Source organism: Pantherophis guttatus, chromosome 1, assembly GCF_059756535.1.
Source record: "Pantherophis guttatus breed Tessera chromosome 1, ASM5975653v1, whole genome shotgun sequence".
Classification (NCBI taxonomy): domain Eukaryota; kingdom Metazoa; phylum Chordata; class Lepidosauria; order Squamata; family Colubridae; genus Pantherophis; species Pantherophis guttatus.
In genome coordinates this window covers 321,276,486-321,284,566 of record NC_142063.1, presented here as the reverse complement: position 1 = coordinate 321,284,566, position 8,081 = coordinate 321,276,486, and the positions used below count along the sequence as shown (strand labels likewise).

The 8,081-nt window shown below is 42.9% G+C and overlaps 1 protein-coding gene across 8 annotated transcripts in view; it reads left to right on the top strand.

Annotated features, from left to right (window-relative positions):
• Positions 1–2,744: 2,744 nt before the first annotated feature.
• Positions 2,745–8,081, top strand: part of PTK2B (protein tyrosine kinase 2 beta) — a 107,357-nt gene continuing 102,020 nt past the window's right edge. For 4 of the 8 annotated variants that reach the window (XM_087883342.1, XM_087883341.1, XM_087883339.1 and 1 more), the window contains exon 1: positions 2,745–2,941. The gene's annotated coding sequence lies outside the window, so the exon portion shown is untranslated. Of the gene's footprint in view, positions 2,942–3,073; positions 3,354–8,081 lie in introns of those variants that run through there. The other 4 variants (XM_034421239.3, XM_034421237.3, XM_034421234.3 and 1 more) reach the window with 3 other exon arrangements.

The following is an 8,081-nucleotide window of genomic DNA, read 5'->3' as shown; positions in this document are numbered from 1 at the left end:
AATTGTTGTGAGCCGCCCTGAGTTCTATGGAGATAGGGCGGCATATAAGTTAAAATAAATAAATAAATAAATAAATAAATAAATAAATAAATAAATAAATAAATAAATAAAGTCAATGGGGAAGCCAGATTCACTTAACAACCGGGTTTCTAACTTATCAGCTGCAGTGATTCACTGAACAACTATGGCTAGAAAGATCATAAAATGGGACAAAACTCACTTAACAAATATCTCACTTAATAACAGGAATTTTGGGCTCAATTGTGGTCATAACTCGAGGCTTACCTGTACCGTTTCAGACAAATGGTTGTCCAATCTGTTCTTAAAAATTTCCAGTTTTGGAGCATTCACAGCTTCTGGAGGCAAGTTGTTCCACTGATTAACTGTTCTAGCCGTCCAGGAAATTTTTCCTTACTTCTTATTTCTCTCCTTGATGTTTACAAAGATGTTTACACAACTAGAACTGCAGCAAGTGAAAAAGGTGTGTCCTAAGGCCTATTGCTGGGGGCAATATGCTGACTCTGTCAACTACCTTAGAGAATGCTGTAAAGCACTGTGAAGCAATATATAAGTCTAAGTGCTACTGCTACTCTGAGATGAGCTTGGATGTATTAATACTTTCTGAAGAGCAATTTGTATACTGCACTGGATGGCCACACAGGGGCAGTACGAGCAAAATGATCTTTTGTCTTGTGGGCGGGCGCCTCTTGTCGGGTTTGCTATTTTTAATCCTTTTAAAATTATTCAGCCTTTCTTTTAATATTTATCTACTTCTTTCTATGGGTGTTTCTTTCACTTGCATCGGTTTATTTTACAGATGGCCACGTACTTGTAAAAAGTAAGTTTATGCTACTTTAGAGGAAATAAAATATTCACAACCACCACTCTGTAACCAGAATTGGTATGTAGTATTCTTCACTTCCTAGTTTTTATTTTCTGAAAAGGGTAGGTTTAGCAAAATAATTCCCCTGCCACGGGTGGCTGGGCTCGCTCGTGCTGAGTTATCCGAGAGGCATAATGGAACAAAGGTATTGCTGAATCTATGCTATTTTGGGAGATGGATCTATCAGCCTGATGCTGCAGGACCAGCAAAGTGCAGCTTCTGTGACTATGTTCACCTAAGTGGGTCAGGTAAAGATGCAGCTTGGTTCAGCCTTGGTTGGGGAGCTTGGGGGAAGAAAATGTATTGTTCAGATTCAAAGGTGTTTGATAGTTTACGTTTGAATGTACAGTATTGTGCAAATGGGCTATAGGCTGACCAGGTGAAGTATATCACGTGAACACAGCCTTGGGGGAGTTTGTGGAATGTCTGGATGAGAACAGAGGCTTTCTTTGGCGTTGCTATGGTCAACCAGGCCAATGCTTTGGCTACTCTTTCAGTGCCATGGTGTCCCATCTCATTGGTTTAAAAAAAAAAGAAGAAGCTAAGATTCAATGCTGGTGATTATCAGGACAAGGACATAACATTTTCTGCAAAATAGTTTGCCACTGTCTTCTTCCAGGATATTTTTCCCCCCCTCCATTTGCCACTTTTGTATGAATCTCCGGATTTTCCTGGTGCTCTCCCACCCAAAAGATGTCCAGGTCCAGCCCAGTTTAGCTTTTGTAAGATGAGATGAGGCTAAGCAATGTGCTGGCAACATCCCATCAAACTATGGAACCAGAGGCTGAGTGCTTTTTGTACATGCTTATCTCTTCTTCTGCCAGAAATCTGAGGATTCCAGGTTTTTGGCAGGATGTAGACATTTGGGACATGGTGGCTCAGTGGCTAAGACGCTGAGCTTGTTGATCAAAAGGTTGGCAGTTCAGCTGTTCGAATCCCTAGTGCGTAATGGGGTAAGCTCCTGTTACTTGTCCCAGCTTCTGCCAACCTAGCAGTTCGAAAGCACGTTAAAAAAAACGCAAGTAGAAAAATAGGGACCACCTTTGGTGGGAAGGTAACAGTGTTCCGTGTGCCTTTGGCGTTTAGTCATGCTGGCCACATGACTATGGAGGCGTCTTTGGACAGCGCTGGCTCTTTGGGTTTGAAACGGAGATGAGCACCGCCCCCTAGAGTCGGGAACAACTAGCACATATGTGCGAGGGAAATCTTTACCTTTACCTTTAGACATTTGGGCTCTATGCAGATGAGACATTCCTCTGCTGCTTCTTTCTTCTTTTATATTTTTCCGTCTCTCTTGGCTTAAACATTTTGCAAGTTTCTCATTGCAGAAAGAACAAGCTTCTAGAAAGGTTTGATTCATTGTGACCACTGTAAGCCATTTTTCCTATTCAATGCTTCTGCCCTCGGTGAGCAATCATGAGAAAGAAGATCACTTATTTTCCATGCCCTCACATTGTGAATCTTTACTCTTCGTAGAGCCTGGAGGTTGTTAGCTCAGCACAAAATCCTCCTCCATTGTTTTCCACCCTGATGTGGCTCGAGGGCTTTCATTTTCAGACACTGCTGGGAAATTGGACAGTGCTGGATATTCCTGCAGTAGGCAAAGCTGGAATAGCAGGCTGACTTTTTGACAATCCAGGGTGCCTCAACAACAGGCAGATCCCGAGGGCCAGCAGCTGCCTCTTTGGATCCAGATTATAGCAGACTGGCTTGGCTTGGTTTCGCTTGCTTCTTTGCTCCTTCGGCTCGGTGAGTCTCAGTGGGTCTTGGTGACTGAAGGCCTTTTGCTCGGCAAACACTCCTGCCCCAGTTTCACACTCCTCCTCTCTGAGCTCTTGAAGGAAGTGGGCAGCCAGACCCAGGGGAGTGGCTTCACTTTTAAAAAACATACATAACTGAAGGAGAGTAGTGAACATAGCTGTGAAGGAGAGTAGTGAACCCCGTTCAAAAGTTTTATTTCCCCTGCACGGGCAAGCCCCTTACCACCATTGGCATCCTTCTTGGAAGGATCGAGGCCGGCCCCTGCCCCCAAAAAAGGAGCCTGGGGATCGACTTCAGGTGAGTTTCCTGACCTCCAAGAGCAAAAGGAAACGCTGTGCAAGAGCCCACGGCGTGTCCGCTTTGCGTGCCGAGGCAGGTTCCTGCTTGGTTTAGAGGCGAGTTAAAGCGTTGGCACCGCGCTGGGAGTCTGACACACGTAACTGCAGGCAGGGAGAAGTAAAGACGCAACCAGGAAGTGGGCGCGAGGGTGCCTTTTTAGCAGACGGGCAGGCCAAAAGAAAGAGAAAGAGAGAGGGAGGGAGGGAGGGAAGGAAGGAAGGAGGGGGCGCTTCGTCGGAAACGTCTTTTTTTCCTCTCTCTCTCTCTCTCTCTCTCTCTCCCCCTTTCTGCTCCCTCCTTTGGATCCAAGAAGCAAAACTGGCTCTTGATCCCGTCTAAACGGCTTTCGGCTTCGAAGGTGGGCTGAAAGGTAGGCGAGGCGACCGGGACACTTGTTTCCGCTTCTCTCTCCCCCTCTCCACACACCCTTTCCCCATCCCCCCTTCTTTCTCTTTTTGCTTTGCTCCCAAGGCGGTGGGAGCCTGCCTGAGAAATGCCAGCCCTCCTTTTCTAGCCAGGCTTGAGACCCTGGAGAAGAAGCAGGCGGGGTAGAGAGGCAGCGTGGCCCCTCCAGCCCAGCGCGCACTTTGGGGCTCGCTCTCGGTTCCGTTGCGCGCCTTCTTCCAGCTGATCTGGGAGCCAAAGGCGGCTGTTGGGGCTGAGTCGCCTTTGGAACCGGCTTTCCCAGGGTCCGGGGCGCGCAAGAGAGGGGCTTTCTGCTCCGGCGAGGCTTCGGGCTAGGCGTGTCCCTAGGAAAGGGAAGGGAAGAGAGAGGCCGGGGGGCGCCAGGTGGAGAATTCCCCCGGCGCAATGATGAAAGCGCACCCGACTAGCGCTGCGCTAACTCTTAGGTTGGGTTCTCACAACATGCCGGACTACGTTAAAATGGACCGCGCGGTAGTTTAGGCTTAGCGTGTTAACTGGCAACCGAGCTGCCGCCTCGATACCATTGTATGAATGATATCAATCTATCTCCTTTATATGTTTCTTCGTGTCCATTTCGCGTGGCGTATAAAATATACCGGTTTGGATCCAAGCGATCAGAATAGAGTTGAAAAGGGACCTTGGAGGTCTTCTAGTCCAACCCTCCGCTTAGGCAGGAGACCCGAAACCGTTTTGTTATTTGTTAACTTTCGGGTTTAATGCGTTGTCTGGATTCATCCAAACTTTGAAGTTGATTGTTTGAATGGGTAGCTGGTTGGACTGCATTTCTTTTTCTTAATTCCTTTCCCACCCCCCAATTTAGACTTTGGAGGGGGGGCAAAACATGGGCAAAAAAGTGGATGGCCAGACAGTTAATTCCCAGCAATTATATCGTGACTTTTGTACTTGTTAAGTGAATTGACATTTGATTTGATAAGACTGATTATATTCTAGAGGGAAGACCAGGCTGTAATGGATGTCTATGCATCAGTGCCACCCTATTTACTGTACTGTATCTCTTTAGAATTAAGTGCCTCTGAATTCAGAGAATCTTTCTTCTGGGAAAAAGGGTCATTTCTAATCAGTAGATCTGTCAAAACATGGCAAGTTGCTCTGCTGAATAGTTGGTTTGCAATATAAAAGGGACGAGTGGCTTTTAAAAGCTAATTGATGCTGTTGAGACATAAGAAGGGGAGATGGCAGACTGTGACCTACAGTGGTAATAATAAAACTATTTTTAAGATGTCACGGACATCTTTTTTTCTTTTGGCGCACCAGATCTATGTGGCTTCCTTTATAGAGCCTGGATTTTACTTCATTCCTTGCTTTGCATCGGGGTGCACAGTGGGGCTTGCTTTTCTCGGGCTCTACAAATATTGTTGCGCTAAAAAAAATAGGGGGGAAAATGAAAGGGCTGAATAAAACATGAATAAAAGTATTCGTGTACAACATAAATATGAATAAAAGTATTCGTGTTTAGAGAATTGTGTATGTCCTGCTCTTCTGGGTGAAAACTCAGGTTTTACCACTGAAGGCTAATGTTTTCTGAGTTTCATTCTTTGCCGGCGTGGCACTTGTTTGTTTTTTAATATGTAAAATTTAGAAAGCTTTTGGTGGTGGGGTGTGTGTGCAGGGCATATTGCAAAGAAACAAGAGAAACTTCCTAATCACAATAAGAGTAATATAGTCTATAGATTTGTAATGATAAAAAGATGCCCCTTGAAAGAACAAGTGTTGGATACAAAACTGCCCGGACCCTGTGATATTTAGGAAGTTTTTTCTATTCTTCTTTATTTGTGATTGCATGTTATTGTGGGGAAAAAAGATATTCTGTACATTTCCCAATATACTTTCCAGCTATTGGCTTCCAGTAGAGCTACAGTGTTAAAGATTGATCATGGTCATGGAGAAGATTTAGAAATCACGGAGCAGAAGCTGGAAATAATCTTGCCCACTGTTAACTATTCTAGCCCGTTAACTAGCTAACTTCTTAACGAAGCAAAACATGGCTGAGTTCAATAGTTGAGTCAGATCATAAAGTGGAAAGTTCTGTCTTTTGCTTGTCAACAACTGGATGCTGAAGTTCTCACTTCTAAGTGGTTTTATTTCTTTTTCTCCCCTTCCCGCTTCCCCAAAAAACCCAGAAAAAGATGGCTTTGTTTGATCTGCAGATTTTAAATAGAATGTTGGTTTGAATTTACATGGGTGCAAGAGTGATTATTGTGTCTATTGGGAATCACAGTGCTAATTCATACTCCGAGAACCCTCTCCACCACAATCTTCAGAAGAAAAGTTAGTCTCTAAATTATTCTCTGGAAAAAACCCCAGAAGTTGTAATTGCATAAGCAATGTATTTAATGTGGAGTGTTTGGGAGGTTTTTTTGGGTGGGAGGGGAATATTTATCAAACCTGTGGGATCTCTCTCTTTCCAATGTTTGTTCTGTCAAAATCTAGAAAGTCTGCAGTCTGAATAAAGGATGTAAATATGCATACGTCATTTAAAGCATTTGTTGTCTATTTGGGCCACCGAAACCTAATGCAAGCTTTCAATGGAAATGTATTTAGCTTCCTGTTTGTAAATAAGCTTTTCACCACATCGGTAAAAACAGGGGGGGAAAGGGAGCAAATAAGACATAAGTCTTAGGGCCAGAATCACTTATGGATAGAGATGAAGTTCATAGAAGGTGGGTTCACACAACATGCTCATCGTTTTGTGGAAACACAGCCATTGCCTTAGCATGTGGAACCAAGCCAGAGATTCAGAAAAATACCATCTGCACATGTAGAAAATGAGCAAGTACCAAGGAGAAGAGGTTATCCTTGACAGGTTAATTAAGTGCAAATGCAACAATGTGTCTGGAACATAATATGCAATGGTGTAGTCCAGAATCAGGTTAACATCCTTGAGCAAAAAAAAAAAAAAAAGATTCTGATGTGAAGTTTTATGCTTCATTGTGATGGAATTTACCCAGTTTTTTTTTTTTTTTTTTTTACAAGGTAGAGGTTTATCTTTGATCACTGGATAAGAATGTATTTCTAGCAGTGGCCAGCAAAAGGACAATTATGACATTTCTCCACTTGCTTGCTGTCAGCATTTGGAATTCAGGTATACATTTTCTGAACATGGAGGTCTGGCCTTGCCATCGTAATTAATAATTGGTGATATACCTTCATAGAATTTCTTCACTGTCCTTTAAAAGCCGTATTAACCAATCACTGTATTCTGCCATAATACAGTCTTAGATCAACAGAATGAATTAAAACTGGCCTGTAATTAGCCAAACTGGGGGAGGGGGAGGGGGAGGGGGGGAGAAGAGAAAAAATCCTATGTGAGTTTAAGCCTGTCCTTTTGGTGTGCCAGCTAACAATTGGTGATTGTTCATGGTACAAAATGTATAAATTTTTGCACCAGCTTTCCTACGGAATTTTGGAAGTTATAATATGATCATCATACTGAAAACTCTCAGGTAAAGGTCAGATTTTATTAACGACTCCTTCGTGCCAAATGCGAGTTTCCAAAATTGAAATTCTAGCTCCTTAAGCATCCCCTTGAAACAGTGGTAGGATTAAAAAAAATTTACCACGTGGCTTGGTGGTTAACATATGGGTAACAGTAACAGAGTTGGAAGGGACCTTGGAGGTCATCTAGTCCAACCCCCTGCTCACTCAGGAGACCTCTACTAGGGATTCGAACCGCCGAACTGCCGACCTTTCTGATCGACAAGCTCAATGGCTTAGCCACTGAGCCACCAAGTCAGGTGGGCATGGCAGGGGAAGGATACTGTAAAATCTCTATTCCCTCCCCACTCCAGGGGAAGGATACTGTAAAATCTCCATTCCAACCCTACTCCAGGGGAAGGTTACTGCAAAATCCCCATTTTCTCCCAATCAGCTGGGACTCAGGAGGCAGAGAATAGATGGGGGTGGGACCAGTCAGAGCTGGTATTTACCAGTTCTCTGAACTACTCAAAATTTCCGCTACCGGTTCTCCAGAACTGGTCAGAACCTGCTGAAATCCACCTCTGCCTTGAAAGCCTTGGAACGCCCAAATAGACATATTTAACACTGACTGTGAATTAGGATCTTGTTACATTGCTTGGAGCTGTTTGTGCAAATCTCCAGAGGTGTGGATTTAAATTCAGAATTCCAATAACTAAACTATCTGAGCCAAAAAAAAGAATTATATTCAGCATTCATGTTGATAATGGTTTTTCTTAATTTTGCAGTGCGTATATTTATGTATTACAAATAGCTTGACCTTCATTCTTTGCTTATTGATTTTTGAGAGAGGTTCTGAATCTAAGTTGCTCTCTGTGTGGCAGGAGAGGCAGAATTAACACAGAGTTGCAGATACATATATATATATATATATATATATATATATATATATATATATATATATATATATATATTAAAGTTGCAATGTTTAGGGAATTTTTCAGAGAAATTTCCATCCTCTTTTTCATATCTGTGCTAAAAATGAGATTTGTTCTCTGCAAATGACTATCATCAAGTTCAATTATGCAACGGAGTGCATATGTGCAAATTTAATTAAGCTGCTTATTGCTAAATTAAATACATGTTTACAGACTTTTCAAGGGCTGAGTAAGTTGATAGAAAGGAACAGATATACTGTAATCTAAAGATATAGCTGAAAGTAATATGAAAAACAGTC